The sequence below is a fragment of the Phalangium opilio genome, unplaced genomic scaffold (genome assembly GCF_054372755.1).
Source record: "Phalangium opilio isolate 3A_F unplaced genomic scaffold, DU_Popi_V2 ptg000105l_1, whole genome shotgun sequence".
NCBI classification, from domain to species: domain Eukaryota; kingdom Metazoa; phylum Arthropoda; class Arachnida; order Opiliones; family Phalangiidae; genus Phalangium; species Phalangium opilio.
Genome location: NW_028324207.1, coordinates 4,022,501 through 4,038,766, shown reverse-complemented (window position 1 = coordinate 4,038,766; position 16,266 = coordinate 4,022,501). Strand labels below are relative to the sequence as shown.

The following is a 16,266-nucleotide window of genomic DNA, read 5'->3' as shown; positions in this document are numbered from 1 at the left end:
TTCCACAATTTTTTGAGTGGACTCACTTAACAGAAGCAGTCGGGGCCGAGTGGTTAAGGCGACAGACTAGAAATCTGTTGGGATATTCCCGCGCAGGTTCGAATCCTGCCGACTGCGATTGAGCAAAGATTTTTTATTTCAATAATACCTTTGGTGGTTTTACAGATTTCTGAGTAGTCTCGGTTAATCGAAGCAGTCGTGGACGAGTGCTTAAGGCGACAGACTCGAAATCTGTTGGGATATTCCCGCGCAGGTTCGAATCCTGCCGATTGCGATTGAGCAAAGGTTTTTTATTTCAATAATACCTTTAGCAGTTTCACAGATTTTTGAGTGGTCTCAGTTAACGGCAGCAGTCGTGGCCGAGTGGTTAAGGCGACAGACTCGAAATCTGTTGGGATATTTCCGCGCAGGTTCGTATCCTGCCGACTGCGTTCGAACTCACGTACTTATTTCAATGATAGCATTAGTAGTTCCAAAATTTTTTAGTGGTCTCGGTTAACAGAAGCAGTCGTGGCCGAGTGGTTAAGGCGACAGACTCGAAATCTGTTGGGATATTTCCGCGCAGGTTCGAATCCTGCCGACTGCGTTCGAATTCACGTACTTATTTCAATGATAGCTTTAGTAGTTCCACAATTTTTTTGTGGTCTCGTTTAACAGAAGCAGTCGTGGCCGAGTGGTTAAGGCGACAGACTTGAAATCTGTTGGGATATTCCCGCGCAGGTTCGAATCCTGCCGACTGCGATTGAGCAAAGATTTTTTATTTCAATAATACCTTTGGTGGTTTTACAGATTTCTGAGTAGTCTCGGTTAATCGAAGCAGTCGTGGACGAGTGGTTAAGGCGACAGACTCGAAATCTGTAGCGATATTCCCGCGCAGGTTGGAATCCTGCCGACTGCGTTCGAACTAACATACTTATTCCAATGATAGCTTTAGTAGTTCCACACTTTTTGAGTGGTCTCCGTTAACAGAAGCAGTCGTGGCCGAGTGGTTAAGGCGACAGACTCGAAATCTGTTGGGATATTCCCGCGCAGGTTCGAATCCTGCCGACTGCGTTCGAACAAACATTCTTATTCCAATAATAGCTTTAGTAGTTCCACACTTTTTTGAGTGGTCTCGGTCAACAGAAGCAGTCGTGGCCGAGTGGTTAAGGCGACAGACTAGAAATCTGTTGGGATATTCCCGCGCAGGTTCGAATCCTGCCGACTGCGACTGAGCAAAGATTTTTTATTTCAATAATACCTTTGGTGGTTTCACAGATTTCTGAGTAGTCTCGGTTAATCGAAGCAGTCGTAGACGAGTGCTTAAGGCGACAGACTCGAAATCTGTTGGGATATTCCCTCGCAGGTTCGATTCCTGCCGACTGCGTTCGAACTCACATACTTATTCCAATGATAGCTTTAGTAGTTCCACACTTTTTGAGTGGTCTTGGTTAACAGAAGCAGTCGTGGCCGAGTGGTTAAGGCGACAGACTCGAAATCTGTTGGGATATTCCCGCGCAGGTTCGAATCCTGCCGACTGCGTTCGAATTCACGTACTTATTTCAATGATAGCTTTAGTAGTTCCACAATTTTTTAGTGGTCTCGGTTAACAGAAGCAGTAGTGGCCGAGTGGTTAAGGCGACAGACTTGAAATCTGTTGAGATACTCCCGCGCAGGTTCGAATCCTGCCGACTGCGTTCGAACACACATACTTATTCCAATGATAGCTTTAGTAGTTCCACAATTTTTTGAGTGGACTCACTTAACAGAAGCAGTCGGGGCCGAGTGGTTAAGGCGACAGACTAGAAATCTGTTGGGATATTCCCGCGCAGGTTCGAATCCTGCCGACTGCGATTGAGCAAAGATTTTTTATTTCAATAATACCTTTGGTGGTTTTACAGATTTCTGAGTAGTCTCGGTTAATCGAAGCAGTCGTGGACGAGTGCTTAAGGCGACAGACTCGAAATCTGTTGGGATATTCCCGCGCAGGTTCGAATCCTGCCGATTGCGATTGAGCAAAGGTTTTTTATTTCAATAATACCTTTAGCAGTTTCACAGATTTTTGAGTGGTCTCAGTTAACGGCAGCAGTCGTGGCCGAGTGGTTAAGGCGACAGACTCGAAATCTGTTGGGATATTTCCGCGCAGGTTCGAATCCTGCCGACTGCGTTCGAACAAACATTCTTATTCCAATAATAGCTTTAGTAGTTCCACACTTTTTTGAGTGGTCTCGGTCAACAGAAGCAGTCGTGGCCGAGTGGTTAAGGCGACAGACTAGAAATCTGTTGGGATATTCCCGCGCAGGTTCGAATCCTGCCGACTGCGACTGAGCAAAGATTTTTTATTTCAATAATACCTTTGGTGGTTTCACAGATTTCTGAGTAGTCTCGGTTAATCGAAGCAGTCGTAGACGAGTGCTTAAGGCGACAGACTCGAAATCTGTTGGGATATTCCCTCGCAGGTTCGATTCCTGCCGACTGCGTTCGAACTCACATACTTATTCCAATGATAGCTTTAGTAGTTCCACACTTTTTGAGTGGTCTTGGTTAACAGAAGCAGTCGTGGCCGAGTGGTTAAGGCGACAGACTCGAAATCTGTTGGGATATTCCCGCGCAGGTTCGAATCCTGCCGACTGCGTTCGAATTCACGTACTTATTTCAATGATAGCTTTAGTAGTTCCACAATTTTTTAGTGGTCTCGGTTATCAGAAGCAGTAGTGGCCGAGTGGTTAAGGCGACAGACTTGAAATCTGTTGAGATACTCCCGCGCAGGTTCGAATCCTGCCGACTGCGTTCGAACACACATACTTATTCCAATGATAGCTTTAGTAGTTCCACAATTTTTTGAGTGGACTCACTTAACAGAAGCAGTCGGGGCCGAGTGGTTAAGGCGACAGACTAGAAATCTGTTGGGATATTCCCGCGCAGGTTCGAATCCTGCCGACTGCGATTGAGCAAAGATTTTTTATTTCAATAATACCTTTGGTGGTTTTACAGATTTCTGAGTAGTCTCGGTTAATCGAAGCAGTCGTGGACGAGTGCTTAAGGCGACAGACTCGAAATCTGTTGGGATATTCCCGCGCAGGTTCGAATCCTGCCGATTGCGATTGAGCAAAGGTTTTTTATTTCAATAATACCTTTAGCAGTTTCACAGATTTTTGAGTGGTCTCAGTTAACGGCAGCAGTCGTGGCCGAGTGGTTAAGGCGACAGACTCGAAATCTGTTGGGATATTTCCGCGCAGGTTCGTATCCTGCCGACTGCGTTCGAACTCACGTACTTATTTCAATGATAGCATTAGTAGTTCCAAAATTTTTTAGTGGTCTCGGTTAACAGAAGCAGTCGTGGCCGAGTGGTTAAGGCGACAGACTCGAAATCTGTTGGGATATTTCCGCGCAGGTTCGAATCCTGCCGACTGCGTTCGAATTCACGTACTTATTTCAATGATAGCTTTAGTAGTTCCACAATTTTTTTGTGGTCTCGTTTAACAGAAGCAGTCGTGGCCGAGTGGTTAAGGCGACAGACTTGAAATCTGTTGGGATATTCCCGCGCAGGTTCGAATCCTGCCGACTGCGATTGAGCAAAGATTTTTTATTTCAATAATACCTTTGGTGGTTTTACAGATTTCTGAGTAGTCTCGGTTAATCGAAGCAGTCGTGGACGAGTGGTTAAGGCGACAGACTCGAAATCTGTAGCGATATTCCCGCGCAGGTTGGAATCCTGCCGACTGCGTTCGAACTAACATACTTATTCCAATGATAGCTTTAGTAGTTCCACACTTTTTGAGTGGTCTCCGTTAACAGAAGCAGTCGTGGCCGAGTGGTTAAGGCGACAGACTCGAAATCTGTTGGGATATTCCCGCGCAGGTTCGAATCCTGCCGATTGCGATTGAGCAAAGATTTTTTATTTCAATAATACCTTTAGCAGTTTCACAGATTTTTGAGTGGTCTCAGTTAACAGCAGCAGTCGTGGCCGAGTGGTTAAGGCGACAGACTCGAAATCTGTTGGGATATTTCCGCGCAGGTTCGTATCCTGCCGACTACGTTCGAACTCACGTACTTATTTCAATGATAGCTTTAGTAGTTCCACAATTTTTTAGTGGTCTCGGTTAACAGAAGCAGTCGTGGCCGAGTGGTTAAGGCGACAGACTCGAAATCTGTTGGGATATTTCCGCGCAGGTTCGAATCCTGCCGACTGCGTTCGAATTCACGTACTTATTTCAATGATAGCTTTAGTAGTTCCACAATTTTTTTGTGGTCTCGGTTAACAGAAGCAGTCGTGGCCGAGTGGTTAAGGCGACAGACTTGAAATCTGTTGGGATACTCCCGCGCAGGTTCGAATCCTGCCGACTGCGTTCGAATACATATACTTATTCCAATGATAGCTTCAGTAGTTCCACAATTTTTTGAGTGGACTCGCTTAACAGAAGCAGTCGTGGCCGAGTGGTTAAGGCGACAGACTAGAAATCTGTTGGGATATTCCCGCGCAGGTTCGAATCCTGCCGACTGCGATTGAGCAAAGATTTTTTATTTCAATAATACCTTTGGTGGTTTTACAGATTTCTGAGTAGTCTCAGTTAATCGAAGCAGTCGTGGACGAGTGGTTAAGGCGACAGACTCGAAATCTGTTGGGATATTTCCGCGCAGGTTCGAATCCTGCCGATTGCGATTGAGCAAAGATTTTTTATTTCAATAATACCTTTAGCAGTTTCACAGATTTTTGAGTGGTCTCAGTTAACAGCAGCAGTCGTGGCCGAGTGGTTAAGGCGAGTCTCGAAATCTGTTGGGATATTTCCGCGCAGGTTCGTATCTTGCCGATTGCGTTCGAACTCACACACTTATTCCAATGATAGCTTTAGTAGTTCCACAATTTTTTAGTGGTCTCGATTAACAGAAGCAGTCGTGGCCGAGTGGTTAAGGCGACAGACTTGAAATCTGTTGGGATATTCCCGCGCAGGTTCGAATCCTGCCGACTGCGTTCGAACAAACATTCTTATTCCAATAATAGCTTTAGTAGTTCCACACTTTTTTGAGTGGTCTCGGTCAACAGAAGCAGTCGTGGCCGAGTGGTTAAGGCGACAGACTAGAAATCTGTTGGGATATTCCCGCGCAGGTTCGAATCCTGCCGACTGCGACTGAGCAAAGATTTTTTATTTCAATAATACCTTTGGTGGTTTCACAGATTTCTGAGTAGTCTCGGTTAATCGAAGCAGTCGTAGACGAGTGCTTAAGGCGACAGACTCGAAATCTGTTGGGATATTCCCTCGCAGGTTCGATTCCTGCCGACTGCGTTCGAACTCACATACTTATTCCAATGATAGCTTTAGTAGTTCCGCACTTTTTGAGTGGTCTCCGTTAACAGAAGCAGTCGTGGCCGAGTGGTTAAGGCGACAGACTCGAAATCTGTTGGGATATTCCCGCGCAGGTTCGAATCCTGCCGATTGCGATTGAGCAAAGATTTTTTATTTCAATAATACCTTTAGCAGTTTCACAGATTTTTGAGTGGTCTCAGTTAACAGCAGCAGTCGTGGCCGAGTGGTTAAGGCGACAGACTCGAAATCTGTTGGGAAATTTCCGCGCAGGTTCGTATCCTGCCGACTGCGTTCGAACAAAATTTCTTATTCCAATAATAGCTTTAGTAGTTCCACACTTTTTTGAGTGGTCTCGGTCAACAGAAGCAGTCGTGGCCGAGTGGTTAAGGCGACAGACTAGAAATCTGTTGGGATATTCCCGCGCAGGTTCGTATCCTGCCGACTGCGACTGAGCAAAGATTTTTTATTTCAATAATACCTTTGGTGGTTTCACAGATTTCTGAGTAGTCTCGGTTAATCGAAGCAGTCGTAGACGAGTGCTTAAGGCGACAGACTAGAAATCTGTTGGGATATTCCCTCGCAGGTTCGATTCCTGCCGACTGCGTTCGAACTCACATACTTATTCCAATGATAGCTTTAGTAGTTCCACACTTTTTGAGTGGTCTCCGTTAACAGAAGCAGTCGTGGCCGAGTGGTTAAGGCGACAGACTCGAAATCTGTTGGGATATTCCCGCGCAGGTTCGAATCCTGCCGATTGCGATTAAGCAAAGATTTTTTATTTCAATAATACCTTTAGCAGTTTCACAGATTTTGGAGTGGTCTCAGTTAACAGCAGCAGTCGCGGCCGAGTGGTTAAGGCGACAGACTCGAAATCTGTTGGGAAATTTCCGCGCAGGTTCGTATCCTGCCGACTGCGTTCGAACTCACGTACTTATTTCAATGATAGCTTTAGTAGTTCCACAATTTTTTAGTGGTCTCGGTTAACAGAAGCAGTCGTGGCCGAGTGGTTAAGGCGACAGACTCGAAATCTGTTGGGAAATTTCCGCGCAGGTTCGTATCCTGCCGACTGCGTTCGAACTCACGTACTTATTTCAATGATAGCTTTAGTAGTTCCACAATTTTTTAGTGGTCTCGGTTAATAGAAGCAGTCGTGGCCGAGTGGTTAAGGCGACAGACTCGAAATCTGTTGGGATATTTCCGCGCAGGTTCGAATCCTGCCGACTGCGTTCGAATTCACGTACTTATTTCAATGATAGCTTTAGTAGTTCCACAATTTTTTTGTGGTCTCGGTTAACAGAAGCAGTCGTGGCCGAGTGGTTAAGGCGACAGACTTGAAATCTGTTGGGATACTCCCGCGCAGGTTCGAATCCTGCCGACTGCGTTCGAACACACATACTTATTCCAATGATAGCTTTAGTAGTTCCACAATTTTTTGAGTGGACTCGCTTAACAGAAGGAGTCGTGGCCGAGTGGTTAAGGCGACAGACTAGAAATCTGTTGGGATATTCCCGCGCAGGTTCGAATCCTGCCGACTGCGAATGAGCAAAGATTTTTTATTTCAATAATACCTTTGGTGGTTTCACAGATTTCTGAGTAGTCTCGGTTAATCAAAGCAGTCGTGGACGAGTGCTTAAGGCGACAGACTCAAAATCTGTTGGGATATTCCCGCGCAGGTTCGAATCCTGCCGATTGCGATTGAGCAAAGATTTTTTATTTCAATAATACCTTTAGCAGTTTCACAGATTTTTGAGTGGTCTCGGTTAACAGAAGCAGTCGTGGCCGAGTGGTTAAGGCGACAGACTTGAAATCTGTTGGGATATTCCCGCGCAGGTTCGAATCCTGCCGACTGCGTTCGAACAAACATTCTTATTCCAATAATAGCTTTAGTAGTTCCACACTTTTTTGAGTGGTCTCGATTAACAGAAGCAGTCGTGGCCGAGTGGTTAAGGCGACAGACTTGAAATCTGTTGGGATATTCCCGCGCAGGTTCGAATCCTGCCGACTGCGTTCGAACAAACATTCTTATTCCAATAATAGCTTTAGTAGTTCCACACTTTTTTGAGTGGTCTCGGTCAACAGAAGCAGTCGTGGCCGAGTGGTTAAGGCGACAGACTAGAAATCTGTTGGGATATTCCCGCGCAGGTTCGAATCCTGCCGACTGCGACTGAGCAAAGATTTTTTATTTCAATAATACCTTTGGTGGTTTCACAGATTTCTGAGTAGTCTCGGTTAATCGAAGCAGTCGTAGACGAGTGCTTAAGGCGACAGACTCGAAATCTGTTGGGATATTCCCTCGCAGGTTCGATTCCTGCCGACTGCGTTCGAACTCACATACTTATTCCAATGATAGCTTTAGTAGTTCCGCACTTTTTGAGTGGTCTCCGTTAACAGAAGCAGTCGTGGCCGAGTGGTTAAGGCGACAGACTCGAAATCTGTTGGGATATTCCCGCGCAGGTTCGAATCCTGCCGATTGCGATTGAGCAAAGATTTTTTATTTCAATAATACCTTTAGCAGTTTCACAGATTTTTGAGTGGTCTCAGTTAACAGCAGCAGTCGTGGCCGAGTGGTTAAGGCGGCAGACTCGAAATCTGTTGGGAAATTTCCGCGCAGGTTCGTATCCTGCCGACTGCGTTCGAACAAAATTTCTTATTCCAATAATAGCTTTAGTAGTTCCACACTTTTTTGAGTGGTCTCGGTCAACAGAAGCAGTCGTGGCCGAGTGGTTAAGGCGACAGACTAGAAATCTGTTGGGATATTCCCGCGCAGGTTCGTATCCTGCCGACTGCGACTGAGCAAAGATTTTTTATTTCAATAATACCTTTGGTGGTTTCACAGATTTCTGAGTAGTCTCGGTTAATCGAAGCAGTCGTAGACGAGTGCTTAAGGCGACAGACTAGAAATCTGTTGGGATATTCCCTCGCAGGTTCGATTCCTGCCGACTGCGTTCGAACTCACATACTTATTCCAATGATAGCTTTAGTAGTTCCACACTTTTTGAGTGGTCTCCGTTAACAGAAGCAGTCGTGGCCGAGTGGTTAAGGCGACAGACTCGAAATCTGTTGGGATATTCCCGCGCAGGTTCGAATCCTGCCGATTGCGATTAAGCAAAGATTTTTTATTTCAATAATACCTTTAGCAGTTTCACAGATTTTGGAGTGGTCTCAGTTAACAGCAGCAGTCGCGGCCGAGTGGTTAAGGCGACAGACTCGAAATCTGTTGGGAAATTTCCGCGCAGGTTCGTATCCTGCCGACTGCGTTCGAACTCACGTACTTATTTCAATGATAGCTTTAGTAGTTCCACAATTTTTTAGTGGTCTCGGTTAACAGAAGCAGTCGTGGCCGAGTGGTTAAGGCGACAGACTCGAAATCTGTTGGGAAATTTCCGCGCAGGTTCGTATCCTGCCGACTGCGTTCGAACTCACGTACTTATTTCAATGATAGCTTTAGTAGTTCCACAATTTTTTAGTGGTCTCGGTTAATAGAAGCAGTCGTGGCCGAGTGGTTAAGGCGACAGACTCGAAATCTGTTGGGATATTTCCGCGCAGGTTCGAATCCTGCCGACTGCGTTCGAATTCACGTACTTATTTCAATGATAGCTTTAGTAGTTCCACAATTTTTTTGTGGTCTCGGTTAACAGAAGCAGTCGTGGCCGAGTGGTTAAGGCGACAGACTTGAAATCTGTTGGGATACTCCCGCGCAGGTTCGAATCCTGCCGACTGCGTTCGAACACACATACTTATTCCAATGATAGCTTTAGTAGTTCCACAATTTTTTGAGTGGACTCGCTTAACAGAAGGAGTCGTGGCCGAGTGGTTAAGGCGACAGACTAGAAATCTGTTGGGATATTCCCGCGCAGGTTCGAATCCTGCCGACTGCGAATGAGCAAAGATTTTTTATTTCAATAATACCTTTGGTGGTTTCACAGATTTCTGAGTAGTCTCGGTTAATCAAAGCAGTCGTGGACGAGTGCTTAAGGCGACAGACTCAAAATCTGTTGGGATATTCCCGCGCAGGTTCGAATCCTGCCGATTGCGATTGAGCAAAGATTTTTTATTTCAATAATACCTTTAGCAGTTTCACAGATTTTTGAGTGGTCTCGGTTAACAGAAGCAGTCGTGGCCGAGTGGTTAAGGCGACAGACTTGAAATCTGTTGGGATATTCCCGCGCAGGTTCGAATCCTGCCGACTGCGTTCGAACAAACATTCTTATTCCAATAATAGCTTTAGTAGTTCCACACTTTTTTGAGTGGTCTCGGTTAACAGAAGCAGTCGTGGCCGAGTGGTTAAGGCGACAGACTAGAAATCTGTTGGGATATTCCCGCGCAGGTTCGAATCCTGCCGACTGCGATTGAGCAAAGATTTTTTATTTCAATAATACCTTTGGTGATTTCACAGATTTCTGAGTAGTCTCGGTTAATCGAAGCAGTCGTAGACGAGTGCTTAAGGCGACAGACTCGAAATCTGTTGGGATATTCCCTCGCAGGTTCGATTCCTGCCGACTGCGTTCGAACTCACGTACTTATTTCAATGATAGCATTAGTAGTTCCAAAATTTTTTAGTGGTCTCGGTTAACAGAAGCAGTCGTGGCCGAGTGGTTAAGGCGACAGACTCGAAATCTGTTGGGATATTTCCGCGCAGGTTCGAATCCTGCCGACTGCGTTCGAATTCACGTACTTATTTCAATGATAGCTTTAGTAGTTCCACAATTTTTTTGTGGTCTCGGTTAACAGAAGCAGTCGTGGCCGAGTGGTTAAGGCGACAGACTTGAAATCTGTTGGGATATTCCCGCGCAGGTTCGAATCCTGCCGACTGCGATTGAGCAAAGATTTTTTATTTCAATAATACCTTTGGTGGTTTTACAGATTTCTGAGTAGTCTCGGTTAATCGAAGCAGTCGTGGACGAGTGGTTAAGGCGACAGACTCGAAATCTGTAGCGATATTCCCGCGCAGGTTCGAATCCTGCCGACTGCGTTCGAACTAACATACTTATTCCAATGATAGCTTTAGTAGTTCCACACTTTTTGAGTGGTCTCCGTTAACAGAAGCAGTCGTGGCCGAGTGGTTAAGGCGACAGACTCGAAATCTGTTGGGATATTCCCGCGCAGGTTCGAATCCTGCCGATTGCGATTGAGCAAAGATTTTTTATTTCAATAATACCTTTAGCAGTTTCACAGATTTTTGAGTGGTCTCAGTTAACAGCAGCAGTCGTGGCCGAGTGGTTAAGGCGACAGACTCGAAATCTGTTGGGATATTTCCGCGCAGGTTCGTATCCTGCCGACTGCGTTCGAACTCACGTACTTATTTCAATGATAGCTTTAGTAGTTCCACAATTTTTTAGTGGTCTCGGTTAACAGAAGCAGTCGTGGCCGAGTGGTTAAGGCGACATACTCGAAATCTGTTGGGATATTTCCGCGCAGGTTCGAATCCTGCCGACTGCGTTCGAATTCACGTACTTATTTCAATGATAGCTCTAGTAGTTCCACAATTTTTTTGTGGTCTCGGTTAACAGAAGCAGTCGTGGCCGAGTGGTTAAGGCGACAGACTTGAAATCTGTTGGGATACTCCCGCGCAGGTTCGAATCCTGCCGACTGCGTTCGAACACATATACTTATTCCAATGATAGCTTCAGTAGTTCCACAATTTTTTGAGTGGACTCGCTTAACAGAAGCAGTCGTGGCCGAGTGGTTAAGGCGACAGACTAGAAATCTGTTGGGATATTCCCGCGCAGGTTCGAATCCTGCCGACTGCGATTGAGCAAAGATTTATTTCAATAATACCTTTGGTGGTTTTACAGATTTCTGAGTAGTCTCAGTTAATCGAAGCAGTCGTGGACGAGTGGTTAAGGCGACAGACTCGAAATCTGTTGGGATATTCCCGCGCAGGTTCGAATCCTGCCGATTGCGATTGAGCAAAGATTTTTTATTTCAATAATACCTTTAGCAGTTTCACAGATTTTTGAGTGGTCTCAGTTAACAGCAGCAGTCGTGGCCGAGTGGTTAAGGCGACAGACTCGAAATCTGTTGGGAAATTTCCGCGCAGGTTCGTATCCTGCCGACTGCGTTCGAACAAACATTCTTATTCCAATAATAGCTTTAGTAGTTCCACACTTTTTTGAGTGGTCTCCGTTAACAGAAGCAGTCGTGGCCGAGTGGTTAAGGCGACAGACTCGAAATCTGTTGGGATATTCCCGCGCAGGTTCGAATCCTGCCGATTGCGATTGAGCAAAGATTTTTTATTTCAATAATACCTTTAGCAGTTTCACAGATTTTTGAGTGGTCTCAGTTAACAGCAGCAGTCGTGGCCGAGTGGTTAAGGCGACAGTCTCGAAATCTGTTGGGATATTTCCGCGCAGGTTCGTATCCTGCCGACTGCGTTCGAACTCACACACTTATTCCAATGATAGCTTTAGTAGTTCCACAATTTTTTAGTGGTCTCGGTTAACAGAAGTAGTCGTGGCCGAGTGGTTAAGGCGACAGACTTGAAATCTGTTGGGATATTCCCGCGCAGGTTCGAATCCTGCCGACTGCGTTCGAACAAACATTCTTATTCCAATAATAGCTTTAGTAGTTCCACACTTTTTTGAGTGGTCTCGGTCAACAGAAGCAGTCGTGGCCGAGTGGTTAAGGCGACAGACTAGAAATCTGTTGGGGTATTCCCGCGCAGGTTCGAATCCTGCCGACTGCGACTGAGCAAAGATTTTTTATTTCAATAATACCTTTGGTGGTTTCACAGATTTCTGAGTAGTCTCGGTTAATCGAAGCAGTCGTAGACGAGTGCTTAAGGCGACAGACTCGAAATCTGTTGGGATATTCCCTCGCAGGTTCGATTCCTGGCGACTGCGTTCGAACTCACATACTTATTCCAATGATAGCTTTAGTAGTTCCACACTTTTTGAGTGGTCTCCGTTAACAGAAGCAGTCGTGGCCGAGTGGTTAAGGCGACAGACTCGAAATCTGTTGGGATATTACCGCGCAGGTTCGAATCCTGCCGATTGCGATTGAGCAAAGATTTTTTATTTCAATAATACCTTTAGCAGTTTCACAGATTTTTGAGTGGTCTCAGTTAACAGCAGCAGTCGTGGCCGAGTGGTTAAGGCGACAGACTCGAAATCTGTTGGGAAATTTCCGCGCAGGTTCGTATCCTGCCGACTGCGTTCGAACTCACGTACTTATTTCAATGATAGCTTTAGTAGTTCCACAATTTTTTAGTGGTCTCGGTTAACAGAAGCAGTCGTGGCCGAGTGGTTAAGGCGACAGACTCGAAATCTGTTGGGATATTTCCGCGCAGGTTCGAATCCTGCCGACTGCGTTCGAACTCACATACTTATTCCAATGATAGCTTTAGTAGTTCCACACTTTTTGAGTGGTCTCCGTTAACAGAAGCAGTCGTGGCCGAGTGGTTAAGGCGACAGACTCGAAATCTGTTGGGATATTTCCGCGCAGGTTCGAATCCTGCCGACTGCGTTCGAATTCACGTACTTATTTCAATGATAGCTTTAGTAGTTCCACAATTTTTTTGTGGTCTCGGTTAACAGAAGCAGTCGTGGCCGAGTGGTTAAGGCGACAGACTTGAAATCTGTTGGGATACTCCCGCGCAGGTTCGAATCCTGCCGACTGCGTTCGAACACACATACTTATTCCAATGATAGCTTTAGTAGTTCCACAATTTTTTGAGTGGACTCGCTTAACAGAAGCAGTCGTGGCCGAGTGGTTAAGGCGACAGACTAGAAATCTGTTGGGATATTCCCGCGCAGGTTCGAATCCTGCCGACTGCGATTGAGCAAAGATTTTTTATTTCAATAATACCTTTGGTGGTTTTACAGATTTCTGAGTAGTCTCAGTTAATCGAAGCAGTCGTTGACGAGTGGTTAAGGCGACAGACTCGAAATCTGTAGCGATATTCCCGCGCAGGTTCGAATCCTGCCGACTGCGTTCGAACTAACATACTTATTCCAATGATAGCTTTAGTAGTTCCACACTTTTTGAGTGGTCTCCGTTAACAGAAGCAGTCGTGGCCGAGTGGTTAGGGCGACAGACTCGAAATCTGTTGGGATATTCCCGCGCAGGTTCGAATCCTGCCGATTGCGATTGAGCAAAGATTTTTTATTTCAATAATACCTTTAGCAGTTTCACAGATTTTTGAGTGGTCTCAGTTAACAGCAGCAGTCGTGGCCGAGTGGTTAAGGCGACAGACTCGAAATCTGTTGGGATATTTCCGCGCAGGTTCGTATCGTGCCGACTGCGTTCGAACTCACGTACTTATTTCAATGATAGCTTTAGTAGTTCCACAATTTTTAGTGGTCTCGGTTAACAGAAGCAGTCGTGGCCGAGTGGTTAAGGCGACAGACTTGAAATCTGTTGGGATACTCCCGCGCAGGTTCGAATCCTGCCGACTGCGTTCGAACACATATACTTATTCCAATGATAGCTTCAGTAGTTCCACAATTTTTTGAGTGGACTCGCTTAACAGAAGCAGTCGTGGCCGAGTGGTTAAGGCGACAGACTAGAAATCTGTTGGGATATTCCCGCGCAGGTTCGAATCCTGCCGACTGCGATGGAGCAAAGATTTTTTATTTCAATAATACCTTTGGTGGTTTTACAGATTTCTGAGTAGTCTCAGTTAATCGAAGCAGTCGTGGACGAGTGGTTAAGGCGACAGACTCGAAATCTGTTGGGATATTCCCGCGCAGGTTCGAATCCTGCCGATTGCGATTGAGCAAAGATTTTTTATTTCAATAATACCTTTAGCAGTTTCACAGATTTTTGAGTGGTCTCAGTTAACAGCAGCAGTCGTGGCCGAGTGGTTAAGGCGACAGACTCGAAATCTGTTGGGAAATTTCCGCGCAGGTTCGTATCCTGCCGACTGCGTTCGAACAAACATTCTTATTCCAATAATAGCTTTAGTAGTTCCACACTTTTTTGAGTGGTCTCGGTCAACAGAAGCAGTCGTGGCCGAGTGGTTAAGGCGACAGACTAGAAATCTGTTGGGATATTCCCGCGCAGGTTCGAATCCTGCCGACTGCGACTGAGCAAAGATTTTTTATTTCAATAATACCTTTGGTGGTTTCACAGATTTCTGAGTAGTCTCGGTTAATCGAAGCAGTCGTAGACGAGTGCTTAAGGCGACAGACTCGAAATCTGTTGGGATATTCCCTCGCAGGTTCGATTCCTGCCGACTGCGTTCGAACTCATATACTTATTCCAATGATAGCTTTAGTAGTTCCACACTTTTTGAGTGGTCTCCGTTAACAGAAGCAGTCGTGGCCGAGTGGTTAAGGCGACAGAATCGAAATCTGTTGGGATATTCCCGCGCAGGTTCGAATCCTGCCGATTGCGATTGAGCAAAGATTTTTTATTTCAATAATACCTTTAGCAGTTTCACAGATTTTTGAGTGGTCTCAGTTAACAGCAGCAGTCGTGGCCGAGTGGTTAAGGCGACAGACTCGAAATCTGTTGGGATATTTCCGCGCAGGTTCGTATCGTGCCGACTGCGTTCGAACTCACGTACTTATTTCAATGATAGCTTTAGTAGTTCCACAATTTTTAGTGGTCTCGGTTAACAGAAGCAGTCGTGGCCGAGTGGTTAAGGCGACAGACTTGAAATCTGTTGGGATACTCCCGCGCAGGTTCGAATCCTGCCGACTGCGTTCGAACACACATACTTATTCCAATGATAGCTTTAGTAGTTCCACAATTTTTTGAGTGGACTCGGTTAACAGAAGCAGTCGTGGCCGAGTGGTTAAGGCGACAGACTAGAAATCTGTTGGGATATTCCCGCGCAGGTTCGAATCCTGCCGACTGCGAATGAGCAAAGATTTTTTATTTCAATAATACCTTTGGTGGTTTCACAGATTTCTGAGTAGTCTCGGTTAATCGAAGCAGTCGTGGACGAGTGCTTAAGGCGACAGACTCAAAATCTGTTGGGATATTCCCGCGCAGGTTCGAATCCTGCCGATTGCGATTGAGCAAAGATTTTTTATTTCAATAATACCTTTAGCAGTTTCACAGATTTTTGAGTGGTCTCGGTTAACAGAAGCAGTCGTGGCCGAGTGGTTAAGGCGACAGACTCGAAATCTGTTGGGATATTTCCGCGCAGGTTCGAATCCTGCCGACTGCGTTCGAACTCACATACTTATTCCAATGATAGCTTTAGTAGTTCCACACTTTTTGAGTGGTCTCCGTTAACAGAAGCAGTCGTGGCCGAGTGGTTAAGGCGACAGACTCGAAATCTGTTGGGATATTCCCGCGCAGGTTCGAATCCTGCCGATTGCGATTGAGCAAAGATTTTTTATTTCAATAATACCTTTAGCAGTTTCACAGATTTTTGAGTGGTCTCAGTTAACAGCAGCAGTCGTGGCCGAGTGGTTAAGGCGACAGACTCGAAATCTGTTGGGAAATTTCCGCGCAGGTTCGTATCCTGCCGACTGCGTTCGAACTCACGTACTTATTTCAATGATAGCTTTAGTAGTTCCACAATTTTTTAGTGGTCTCGGTTAACAGAAGCAGTCGTGGCCGAGTGGTTAAGGCGACAGACTCGAAATCTGTTGGGATATTTCCGCGCAGGTTCGAATCCTGCCGACTGCGTTCGAATTCACGTACTTATTTCAATGATAGCTTTAGTAGTTCCACAATTTTTTTGTGGTCTCGGTTAACAGAAGCAGTCGTGGCCGAGTGGTTAAGGCGACAGACTTGAAATCTGTTGGGATACTCCCGCGCAGGTTCGAATCCTGCCGACTGCGTTCGAACACACATACTTATTCCAATGATAGCTTTAGTAGTTCCACAATTTTTTGAGTGGACTCGCTTAACAGAAGCAGTCGTGGCCGAGAGGTTAAGGCGACAGACTAGAAATCTGTTGGGATATTCCCGCGCAGGTTCGAATCCTGCCGACTGCGATTGAGCAAAGATTTTTTATTTCAATAATACCTTTGGTGGTTTTACAGATTTCTGAGTAGTCTCAGTTAATCGAAGCAGTCGTTGA

The 16,266-nt window shown here is 45.7% G+C and overlaps 99 non-coding genes across 99 annotated transcripts; all 99 read left to right on the top strand.

Moving 5' to 3' along the window:
* Nucleotides 1-35: 35 nt before the first annotated feature.
* TRNAS-AGA (transfer RNA serine (anticodon AGA)) lies at nt 36-117 on the top strand. The gene has a single exon. It is a non-coding gene; the product is annotated as a tRNA-Ser (tRNA).
* Nucleotides 118-192: 75 nt separating this feature from the next.
* On the top strand, nt 193-274 carry TRNAS-CGA (transfer RNA serine (anticodon CGA)). Its single transcript has one exon. It is a non-coding gene; the product is annotated as a tRNA-Ser (tRNA).
* A 75-nt stretch (nt 275-349) lies between these two features.
* On the top strand, nt 350-431 carry TRNAS-CGA (transfer RNA serine (anticodon CGA)). Its single transcript has one exon. It is a non-coding gene; the product is annotated as a tRNA-Ser (tRNA).
* Nucleotides 432-504: 73 nt separating this feature from the next.
* On the top strand, nt 505-586 carry TRNAS-CGA (transfer RNA serine (anticodon CGA)). The gene has a single exon. It is a non-coding gene; the product is annotated as a tRNA-Ser (tRNA).
* A 73-nt stretch (nt 587-659) lies between these two features.
* On the top strand, nt 660-741 carry TRNAS-UGA (transfer RNA serine (anticodon UGA)). Its single transcript has one exon. It is a non-coding gene; the product is annotated as a tRNA-Ser (tRNA).
* Nucleotides 742-816: 75 nt separating this feature from the next.
* On the top strand, nt 817-898 carry TRNAS-CGA (transfer RNA serine (anticodon CGA)). The gene has a single exon. It is a non-coding gene; the product is annotated as a tRNA-Ser (tRNA).
* A 73-nt stretch (nt 899-971) lies between these two features.
* On the top strand, nt 972-1,053 carry TRNAS-CGA (transfer RNA serine (anticodon CGA)). The gene has a single exon. It is a non-coding gene; the product is annotated as a tRNA-Ser (tRNA).
* A 74-nt stretch (nt 1,054-1,127) lies between these two features.
* On the top strand, nt 1,128-1,209 carry TRNAS-AGA (transfer RNA serine (anticodon AGA)). The gene has a single exon. It is a non-coding gene; the product is annotated as a tRNA-Ser (tRNA).
* Nucleotides 1,210-1,284: 75 nt separating this feature from the next.
* TRNAS-CGA (transfer RNA serine (anticodon CGA)) lies at nt 1,285-1,366 on the top strand. The gene has a single exon. It is a non-coding gene; the product is annotated as a tRNA-Ser (tRNA).
* Nucleotides 1,367-1,439: 73 nt separating this feature from the next.
* On the top strand, nt 1,440-1,521 carry TRNAS-CGA (transfer RNA serine (anticodon CGA)). The gene has a single exon. It is a non-coding gene; the product is annotated as a tRNA-Ser (tRNA).
* Nucleotides 1,522-1,594: 73 nt separating this feature from the next.
* Nucleotides 1,595-1,676, top strand: TRNAS-UGA (transfer RNA serine (anticodon UGA)). Its single transcript has one exon. It is a non-coding gene; the product is annotated as a tRNA-Ser (tRNA).
* Nucleotides 1,677-1,750: 74 nt separating this feature from the next.
* Nucleotides 1,751-1,832, top strand: TRNAS-AGA (transfer RNA serine (anticodon AGA)). Its single transcript has one exon. It is a non-coding gene; the product is annotated as a tRNA-Ser (tRNA).
* Nucleotides 1,833-1,907: 75 nt separating this feature from the next.
* On the top strand, nt 1,908-1,989 carry TRNAS-CGA (transfer RNA serine (anticodon CGA)). Its single transcript has one exon. It is a non-coding gene; the product is annotated as a tRNA-Ser (tRNA).
* A 75-nt stretch (nt 1,990-2,064) lies between these two features.
* Nucleotides 2,065-2,146, top strand: TRNAS-CGA (transfer RNA serine (anticodon CGA)). The gene has a single exon. It is a non-coding gene; the product is annotated as a tRNA-Ser (tRNA).
* Nucleotides 2,147-2,220: 74 nt separating this feature from the next.
* TRNAS-AGA (transfer RNA serine (anticodon AGA)) lies at nt 2,221-2,302 on the top strand. Its single transcript has one exon. It is a non-coding gene; the product is annotated as a tRNA-Ser (tRNA).
* Nucleotides 2,303-2,377: 75 nt separating this feature from the next.
* Nucleotides 2,378-2,459, top strand: TRNAS-CGA (transfer RNA serine (anticodon CGA)). The gene has a single exon. It is a non-coding gene; the product is annotated as a tRNA-Ser (tRNA).
* A 73-nt stretch (nt 2,460-2,532) lies between these two features.
* TRNAS-CGA (transfer RNA serine (anticodon CGA)) lies at nt 2,533-2,614 on the top strand. Its single transcript has one exon. It is a non-coding gene; the product is annotated as a tRNA-Ser (tRNA).
* Nucleotides 2,615-2,687: 73 nt separating this feature from the next.
* TRNAS-UGA (transfer RNA serine (anticodon UGA)) lies at nt 2,688-2,769 on the top strand. The gene has a single exon. It is a non-coding gene; the product is annotated as a tRNA-Ser (tRNA).
* A 74-nt stretch (nt 2,770-2,843) lies between these two features.
* Nucleotides 2,844-2,925, top strand: TRNAS-AGA (transfer RNA serine (anticodon AGA)). The gene has a single exon. It is a non-coding gene; the product is annotated as a tRNA-Ser (tRNA).
* Nucleotides 2,926-3,000: 75 nt separating this feature from the next.
* On the top strand, nt 3,001-3,082 carry TRNAS-CGA (transfer RNA serine (anticodon CGA)). Its single transcript has one exon. It is a non-coding gene; the product is annotated as a tRNA-Ser (tRNA).
* Nucleotides 3,083-3,157: 75 nt separating this feature from the next.
* Nucleotides 3,158-3,239, top strand: TRNAS-CGA (transfer RNA serine (anticodon CGA)). The gene has a single exon. It is a non-coding gene; the product is annotated as a tRNA-Ser (tRNA).
* Nucleotides 3,240-3,312: 73 nt separating this feature from the next.
* Nucleotides 3,313-3,394, top strand: TRNAS-CGA (transfer RNA serine (anticodon CGA)). The gene has a single exon. It is a non-coding gene; the product is annotated as a tRNA-Ser (tRNA).
* Nucleotides 3,395-3,467: 73 nt separating this feature from the next.
* On the top strand, nt 3,468-3,549 carry TRNAS-UGA (transfer RNA serine (anticodon UGA)). Its single transcript has one exon. It is a non-coding gene; the product is annotated as a tRNA-Ser (tRNA).
* Nucleotides 3,550-3,624: 75 nt separating this feature from the next.
* TRNAS-CGA (transfer RNA serine (anticodon CGA)) lies at nt 3,625-3,706 on the top strand. Its single transcript has one exon. It is a non-coding gene; the product is annotated as a tRNA-Ser (tRNA).
* Nucleotides 3,707-3,779: 73 nt separating this feature from the next.
* Nucleotides 3,780-3,861, top strand: TRNAS-CGA (transfer RNA serine (anticodon CGA)). The gene has a single exon. It is a non-coding gene; the product is annotated as a tRNA-Ser (tRNA).
* Nucleotides 3,862-3,936: 75 nt separating this feature from the next.
* Nucleotides 3,937-4,018, top strand: TRNAS-CGA (transfer RNA serine (anticodon CGA)). Its single transcript has one exon. It is a non-coding gene; the product is annotated as a tRNA-Ser (tRNA).
* Nucleotides 4,019-4,091: 73 nt separating this feature from the next.
* Nucleotides 4,092-4,173, top strand: TRNAS-CGA (transfer RNA serine (anticodon CGA)). The gene has a single exon. It is a non-coding gene; the product is annotated as a tRNA-Ser (tRNA).
* Nucleotides 4,174-4,246: 73 nt separating this feature from the next.
* TRNAS-UGA (transfer RNA serine (anticodon UGA)) lies at nt 4,247-4,328 on the top strand. The gene has a single exon. It is a non-coding gene; the product is annotated as a tRNA-Ser (tRNA).
* Nucleotides 4,329-4,402: 74 nt separating this feature from the next.
* On the top strand, nt 4,403-4,484 carry TRNAS-AGA (transfer RNA serine (anticodon AGA)). Its single transcript has one exon. It is a non-coding gene; the product is annotated as a tRNA-Ser (tRNA).
* A 75-nt stretch (nt 4,485-4,559) lies between these two features.
* TRNAS-CGA (transfer RNA serine (anticodon CGA)) lies at nt 4,560-4,641 on the top strand. Its single transcript has one exon. It is a non-coding gene; the product is annotated as a tRNA-Ser (tRNA).
* Nucleotides 4,642-4,869: 228 nt separating this feature from the next.
* Nucleotides 4,870-4,951, top strand: TRNAS-UGA (transfer RNA serine (anticodon UGA)). The gene has a single exon. It is a non-coding gene; the product is annotated as a tRNA-Ser (tRNA).
* Nucleotides 4,952-5,025: 74 nt separating this feature from the next.
* TRNAS-AGA (transfer RNA serine (anticodon AGA)) lies at nt 5,026-5,107 on the top strand. Its single transcript has one exon. It is a non-coding gene; the product is annotated as a tRNA-Ser (tRNA).
* A 75-nt stretch (nt 5,108-5,182) lies between these two features.
* Nucleotides 5,183-5,264, top strand: TRNAS-CGA (transfer RNA serine (anticodon CGA)). The gene has a single exon. It is a non-coding gene; the product is annotated as a tRNA-Ser (tRNA).
* A 73-nt stretch (nt 5,265-5,337) lies between these two features.
* On the top strand, nt 5,338-5,419 carry TRNAS-CGA (transfer RNA serine (anticodon CGA)). Its single transcript has one exon. It is a non-coding gene; the product is annotated as a tRNA-Ser (tRNA).
* Nucleotides 5,420-5,494: 75 nt separating this feature from the next.
* Nucleotides 5,495-5,576, top strand: TRNAS-CGA (transfer RNA serine (anticodon CGA)). Its single transcript has one exon. It is a non-coding gene; the product is annotated as a tRNA-Ser (tRNA).
* Nucleotides 5,577-5,650: 74 nt separating this feature from the next.
* On the top strand, nt 5,651-5,732 carry TRNAS-AGA (transfer RNA serine (anticodon AGA)). Its single transcript has one exon. It is a non-coding gene; the product is annotated as a tRNA-Ser (tRNA).
* A 75-nt stretch (nt 5,733-5,807) lies between these two features.
* Nucleotides 5,808-5,889, top strand: TRNAS-AGA (transfer RNA serine (anticodon AGA)). The gene has a single exon. It is a non-coding gene; the product is annotated as a tRNA-Ser (tRNA).
* Nucleotides 5,890-5,962: 73 nt separating this feature from the next.
* Nucleotides 5,963-6,044, top strand: TRNAS-CGA (transfer RNA serine (anticodon CGA)). The gene has a single exon. It is a non-coding gene; the product is annotated as a tRNA-Ser (tRNA).
* A 75-nt stretch (nt 6,045-6,119) lies between these two features.
* Nucleotides 6,120-6,201, top strand: TRNAS-CGA (transfer RNA serine (anticodon CGA)). Its single transcript has one exon. It is a non-coding gene; the product is annotated as a tRNA-Ser (tRNA).
* Nucleotides 6,202-6,274: 73 nt separating this feature from the next.
* On the top strand, nt 6,275-6,356 carry TRNAS-CGA (transfer RNA serine (anticodon CGA)). Its single transcript has one exon. It is a non-coding gene; the product is annotated as a tRNA-Ser (tRNA).
* A 73-nt stretch (nt 6,357-6,429) lies between these two features.
* TRNAS-CGA (transfer RNA serine (anticodon CGA)) lies at nt 6,430-6,511 on the top strand. Its single transcript has one exon. It is a non-coding gene; the product is annotated as a tRNA-Ser (tRNA).
* A 73-nt stretch (nt 6,512-6,584) lies between these two features.
* Nucleotides 6,585-6,666, top strand: TRNAS-UGA (transfer RNA serine (anticodon UGA)). Its single transcript has one exon. It is a non-coding gene; the product is annotated as a tRNA-Ser (tRNA).
* A 74-nt stretch (nt 6,667-6,740) lies between these two features.
* Nucleotides 6,741-6,822, top strand: TRNAS-AGA (transfer RNA serine (anticodon AGA)). The gene has a single exon. It is a non-coding gene; the product is annotated as a tRNA-Ser (tRNA).
* A 232-nt stretch (nt 6,823-7,054) lies between these two features.
* On the top strand, nt 7,055-7,136 carry TRNAS-UGA (transfer RNA serine (anticodon UGA)). The gene has a single exon. It is a non-coding gene; the product is annotated as a tRNA-Ser (tRNA).
* A 74-nt stretch (nt 7,137-7,210) lies between these two features.
* On the top strand, nt 7,211-7,292 carry TRNAS-UGA (transfer RNA serine (anticodon UGA)). Its single transcript has one exon. It is a non-coding gene; the product is annotated as a tRNA-Ser (tRNA).
* A 74-nt stretch (nt 7,293-7,366) lies between these two features.
* On the top strand, nt 7,367-7,448 carry TRNAS-AGA (transfer RNA serine (anticodon AGA)). Its single transcript has one exon. It is a non-coding gene; the product is annotated as a tRNA-Ser (tRNA).
* Nucleotides 7,449-7,523: 75 nt separating this feature from the next.
* Nucleotides 7,524-7,605, top strand: TRNAS-CGA (transfer RNA serine (anticodon CGA)). The gene has a single exon. It is a non-coding gene; the product is annotated as a tRNA-Ser (tRNA).
* Nucleotides 7,606-7,678: 73 nt separating this feature from the next.
* On the top strand, nt 7,679-7,760 carry TRNAS-CGA (transfer RNA serine (anticodon CGA)). Its single transcript has one exon. It is a non-coding gene; the product is annotated as a tRNA-Ser (tRNA).
* A 75-nt stretch (nt 7,761-7,835) lies between these two features.
* On the top strand, nt 7,836-7,917 carry TRNAS-CGA (transfer RNA serine (anticodon CGA)). Its single transcript has one exon. It is a non-coding gene; the product is annotated as a tRNA-Ser (tRNA).
* Nucleotides 7,918-7,991: 74 nt separating this feature from the next.
* On the top strand, nt 7,992-8,073 carry TRNAS-AGA (transfer RNA serine (anticodon AGA)). Its single transcript has one exon. It is a non-coding gene; the product is annotated as a tRNA-Ser (tRNA).
* A 75-nt stretch (nt 8,074-8,148) lies between these two features.
* Nucleotides 8,149-8,230, top strand: TRNAS-AGA (transfer RNA serine (anticodon AGA)). The gene has a single exon. It is a non-coding gene; the product is annotated as a tRNA-Ser (tRNA).
* Nucleotides 8,231-8,303: 73 nt separating this feature from the next.
* Nucleotides 8,304-8,385, top strand: TRNAS-CGA (transfer RNA serine (anticodon CGA)). Its single transcript has one exon. It is a non-coding gene; the product is annotated as a tRNA-Ser (tRNA).
* A 75-nt stretch (nt 8,386-8,460) lies between these two features.
* Nucleotides 8,461-8,542, top strand: TRNAS-CGA (transfer RNA serine (anticodon CGA)). Its single transcript has one exon. It is a non-coding gene; the product is annotated as a tRNA-Ser (tRNA).
* Nucleotides 8,543-8,615: 73 nt separating this feature from the next.
* Nucleotides 8,616-8,697, top strand: TRNAS-CGA (transfer RNA serine (anticodon CGA)). The gene has a single exon. It is a non-coding gene; the product is annotated as a tRNA-Ser (tRNA).
* Nucleotides 8,698-8,770: 73 nt separating this feature from the next.
* On the top strand, nt 8,771-8,852 carry TRNAS-CGA (transfer RNA serine (anticodon CGA)). Its single transcript has one exon. It is a non-coding gene; the product is annotated as a tRNA-Ser (tRNA).
* Nucleotides 8,853-8,925: 73 nt separating this feature from the next.
* Nucleotides 8,926-9,007, top strand: TRNAS-UGA (transfer RNA serine (anticodon UGA)). Its single transcript has one exon. It is a non-coding gene; the product is annotated as a tRNA-Ser (tRNA).
* Nucleotides 9,008-9,081: 74 nt separating this feature from the next.
* Nucleotides 9,082-9,163, top strand: TRNAS-AGA (transfer RNA serine (anticodon AGA)). The gene has a single exon. It is a non-coding gene; the product is annotated as a tRNA-Ser (tRNA).
* Nucleotides 9,164-9,395: 232 nt separating this feature from the next.
* TRNAS-UGA (transfer RNA serine (anticodon UGA)) lies at nt 9,396-9,477 on the top strand. Its single transcript has one exon. It is a non-coding gene; the product is annotated as a tRNA-Ser (tRNA).
* A 74-nt stretch (nt 9,478-9,551) lies between these two features.
* TRNAS-AGA (transfer RNA serine (anticodon AGA)) lies at nt 9,552-9,633 on the top strand. The gene has a single exon. It is a non-coding gene; the product is annotated as a tRNA-Ser (tRNA).
* Nucleotides 9,634-9,708: 75 nt separating this feature from the next.
* On the top strand, nt 9,709-9,790 carry TRNAS-CGA (transfer RNA serine (anticodon CGA)). Its single transcript has one exon. It is a non-coding gene; the product is annotated as a tRNA-Ser (tRNA).
* A 73-nt stretch (nt 9,791-9,863) lies between these two features.
* Nucleotides 9,864-9,945, top strand: TRNAS-CGA (transfer RNA serine (anticodon CGA)). Its single transcript has one exon. It is a non-coding gene; the product is annotated as a tRNA-Ser (tRNA).
* Nucleotides 9,946-10,018: 73 nt separating this feature from the next.
* On the top strand, nt 10,019-10,100 carry TRNAS-UGA (transfer RNA serine (anticodon UGA)). The gene has a single exon. It is a non-coding gene; the product is annotated as a tRNA-Ser (tRNA).
* A 75-nt stretch (nt 10,101-10,175) lies between these two features.
* Nucleotides 10,176-10,257, top strand: TRNAS-CGA (transfer RNA serine (anticodon CGA)). The gene has a single exon. It is a non-coding gene; the product is annotated as a tRNA-Ser (tRNA).
* A 73-nt stretch (nt 10,258-10,330) lies between these two features.
* On the top strand, nt 10,331-10,412 carry TRNAS-CGA (transfer RNA serine (anticodon CGA)). The gene has a single exon. It is a non-coding gene; the product is annotated as a tRNA-Ser (tRNA).
* A 75-nt stretch (nt 10,413-10,487) lies between these two features.
* TRNAS-CGA (transfer RNA serine (anticodon CGA)) lies at nt 10,488-10,569 on the top strand. The gene has a single exon. It is a non-coding gene; the product is annotated as a tRNA-Ser (tRNA).
* A 73-nt stretch (nt 10,570-10,642) lies between these two features.
* TRNAS-CGA (transfer RNA serine (anticodon CGA)) lies at nt 10,643-10,724 on the top strand. The gene has a single exon. It is a non-coding gene; the product is annotated as a tRNA-Ser (tRNA).
* Nucleotides 10,725-10,797: 73 nt separating this feature from the next.
* TRNAS-UGA (transfer RNA serine (anticodon UGA)) lies at nt 10,798-10,879 on the top strand. The gene has a single exon. It is a non-coding gene; the product is annotated as a tRNA-Ser (tRNA).
* Nucleotides 10,880-10,953: 74 nt separating this feature from the next.
* Nucleotides 10,954-11,035, top strand: TRNAS-AGA (transfer RNA serine (anticodon AGA)). The gene has a single exon. It is a non-coding gene; the product is annotated as a tRNA-Ser (tRNA).
* Nucleotides 11,036-11,107: 72 nt separating this feature from the next.
* On the top strand, nt 11,108-11,189 carry TRNAS-CGA (transfer RNA serine (anticodon CGA)). Its single transcript has one exon. It is a non-coding gene; the product is annotated as a tRNA-Ser (tRNA).
* Nucleotides 11,190-11,264: 75 nt separating this feature from the next.
* On the top strand, nt 11,265-11,346 carry TRNAS-CGA (transfer RNA serine (anticodon CGA)). Its single transcript has one exon. It is a non-coding gene; the product is annotated as a tRNA-Ser (tRNA).
* A 74-nt stretch (nt 11,347-11,420) lies between these two features.
* On the top strand, nt 11,421-11,502 carry TRNAS-CGA (transfer RNA serine (anticodon CGA)). The gene has a single exon. It is a non-coding gene; the product is annotated as a tRNA-Ser (tRNA).
* A 75-nt stretch (nt 11,503-11,577) lies between these two features.
* TRNAS-CGA (transfer RNA serine (anticodon CGA)) lies at nt 11,578-11,659 on the top strand. The gene has a single exon. It is a non-coding gene; the product is annotated as a tRNA-Ser (tRNA).
* A 73-nt stretch (nt 11,660-11,732) lies between these two features.
* Nucleotides 11,733-11,814, top strand: TRNAS-UGA (transfer RNA serine (anticodon UGA)). The gene has a single exon. It is a non-coding gene; the product is annotated as a tRNA-Ser (tRNA).
* A 74-nt stretch (nt 11,815-11,888) lies between these two features.
* Nucleotides 11,889-11,970, top strand: TRNAS-AGA (transfer RNA serine (anticodon AGA)). Its single transcript has one exon. It is a non-coding gene; the product is annotated as a tRNA-Ser (tRNA).
* Nucleotides 11,971-12,200: 230 nt separating this feature from the next.
* TRNAS-CGA (transfer RNA serine (anticodon CGA)) lies at nt 12,201-12,282 on the top strand. The gene has a single exon. It is a non-coding gene; the product is annotated as a tRNA-Ser (tRNA).
* A 75-nt stretch (nt 12,283-12,357) lies between these two features.
* Nucleotides 12,358-12,439, top strand: TRNAS-CGA (transfer RNA serine (anticodon CGA)). Its single transcript has one exon. It is a non-coding gene; the product is annotated as a tRNA-Ser (tRNA).
* A 73-nt stretch (nt 12,440-12,512) lies between these two features.
* Nucleotides 12,513-12,594, top strand: TRNAS-CGA (transfer RNA serine (anticodon CGA)). Its single transcript has one exon. It is a non-coding gene; the product is annotated as a tRNA-Ser (tRNA).
* A 73-nt stretch (nt 12,595-12,667) lies between these two features.
* Nucleotides 12,668-12,749, top strand: TRNAS-CGA (transfer RNA serine (anticodon CGA)). Its single transcript has one exon. It is a non-coding gene; the product is annotated as a tRNA-Ser (tRNA).
* Nucleotides 12,750-12,822: 73 nt separating this feature from the next.
* TRNAS-UGA (transfer RNA serine (anticodon UGA)) lies at nt 12,823-12,904 on the top strand. The gene has a single exon. It is a non-coding gene; the product is annotated as a tRNA-Ser (tRNA).
* A 74-nt stretch (nt 12,905-12,978) lies between these two features.
* TRNAS-AGA (transfer RNA serine (anticodon AGA)) lies at nt 12,979-13,060 on the top strand. The gene has a single exon. It is a non-coding gene; the product is annotated as a tRNA-Ser (tRNA).
* Nucleotides 13,061-13,135: 75 nt separating this feature from the next.
* TRNAS-CGA (transfer RNA serine (anticodon CGA)) lies at nt 13,136-13,217 on the top strand. Its single transcript has one exon. It is a non-coding gene; the product is annotated as a tRNA-Ser (tRNA).
* Nucleotides 13,218-13,290: 73 nt separating this feature from the next.
* Nucleotides 13,291-13,372, top strand: TRNAS-CGA (transfer RNA serine (anticodon CGA)). Its single transcript has one exon. It is a non-coding gene; the product is annotated as a tRNA-Ser (tRNA).
* A 75-nt stretch (nt 13,373-13,447) lies between these two features.
* On the top strand, nt 13,448-13,529 carry TRNAS-CGA (transfer RNA serine (anticodon CGA)). The gene has a single exon. It is a non-coding gene; the product is annotated as a tRNA-Ser (tRNA).
* Nucleotides 13,530-13,601: 72 nt separating this feature from the next.
* Nucleotides 13,602-13,683, top strand: TRNAS-UGA (transfer RNA serine (anticodon UGA)). The gene has a single exon. It is a non-coding gene; the product is annotated as a tRNA-Ser (tRNA).
* Nucleotides 13,684-13,757: 74 nt separating this feature from the next.
* On the top strand, nt 13,758-13,839 carry TRNAS-AGA (transfer RNA serine (anticodon AGA)). Its single transcript has one exon. It is a non-coding gene; the product is annotated as a tRNA-Ser (tRNA).
* A 75-nt stretch (nt 13,840-13,914) lies between these two features.
* Nucleotides 13,915-13,996, top strand: TRNAS-CGA (transfer RNA serine (anticodon CGA)). The gene has a single exon. It is a non-coding gene; the product is annotated as a tRNA-Ser (tRNA).
* Nucleotides 13,997-14,071: 75 nt separating this feature from the next.
* On the top strand, nt 14,072-14,153 carry TRNAS-CGA (transfer RNA serine (anticodon CGA)). The gene has a single exon. It is a non-coding gene; the product is annotated as a tRNA-Ser (tRNA).
* A 74-nt stretch (nt 14,154-14,227) lies between these two features.
* TRNAS-AGA (transfer RNA serine (anticodon AGA)) lies at nt 14,228-14,309 on the top strand. The gene has a single exon. It is a non-coding gene; the product is annotated as a tRNA-Ser (tRNA).
* Nucleotides 14,310-14,384: 75 nt separating this feature from the next.
* Nucleotides 14,385-14,466, top strand: TRNAS-CGA (transfer RNA serine (anticodon CGA)). Its single transcript has one exon. It is a non-coding gene; the product is annotated as a tRNA-Ser (tRNA).
* A 73-nt stretch (nt 14,467-14,539) lies between these two features.
* Nucleotides 14,540-14,621, top strand: TRNAS-CGA (transfer RNA serine (anticodon CGA)). Its single transcript has one exon. It is a non-coding gene; the product is annotated as a tRNA-Ser (tRNA).
* A 75-nt stretch (nt 14,622-14,696) lies between these two features.
* TRNAS-CGA (transfer RNA serine (anticodon CGA)) lies at nt 14,697-14,778 on the top strand. The gene has a single exon. It is a non-coding gene; the product is annotated as a tRNA-Ser (tRNA).
* Nucleotides 14,779-14,850: 72 nt separating this feature from the next.
* TRNAS-UGA (transfer RNA serine (anticodon UGA)) lies at nt 14,851-14,932 on the top strand. Its single transcript has one exon. It is a non-coding gene; the product is annotated as a tRNA-Ser (tRNA).
* Nucleotides 14,933-15,006: 74 nt separating this feature from the next.
* TRNAS-AGA (transfer RNA serine (anticodon AGA)) lies at nt 15,007-15,088 on the top strand. Its single transcript has one exon. It is a non-coding gene; the product is annotated as a tRNA-Ser (tRNA).
* A 232-nt stretch (nt 15,089-15,320) lies between these two features.
* Nucleotides 15,321-15,402, top strand: TRNAS-CGA (transfer RNA serine (anticodon CGA)). Its single transcript has one exon. It is a non-coding gene; the product is annotated as a tRNA-Ser (tRNA).
* A 73-nt stretch (nt 15,403-15,475) lies between these two features.
* Nucleotides 15,476-15,557, top strand: TRNAS-CGA (transfer RNA serine (anticodon CGA)). Its single transcript has one exon. It is a non-coding gene; the product is annotated as a tRNA-Ser (tRNA).
* A 75-nt stretch (nt 15,558-15,632) lies between these two features.
* Nucleotides 15,633-15,714, top strand: TRNAS-CGA (transfer RNA serine (anticodon CGA)). The gene has a single exon. It is a non-coding gene; the product is annotated as a tRNA-Ser (tRNA).
* A 73-nt stretch (nt 15,715-15,787) lies between these two features.
* On the top strand, nt 15,788-15,869 carry TRNAS-CGA (transfer RNA serine (anticodon CGA)). Its single transcript has one exon. It is a non-coding gene; the product is annotated as a tRNA-Ser (tRNA).
* Nucleotides 15,870-15,942: 73 nt separating this feature from the next.
* On the top strand, nt 15,943-16,024 carry TRNAS-UGA (transfer RNA serine (anticodon UGA)). Its single transcript has one exon. It is a non-coding gene; the product is annotated as a tRNA-Ser (tRNA).
* Nucleotides 16,025-16,098: 74 nt separating this feature from the next.
* On the top strand, nt 16,099-16,180 carry TRNAS-AGA (transfer RNA serine (anticodon AGA)). Its single transcript has one exon. It is a non-coding gene; the product is annotated as a tRNA-Ser (tRNA).
* Nucleotides 16,181-16,266: the final 86 nt, after the last annotated feature.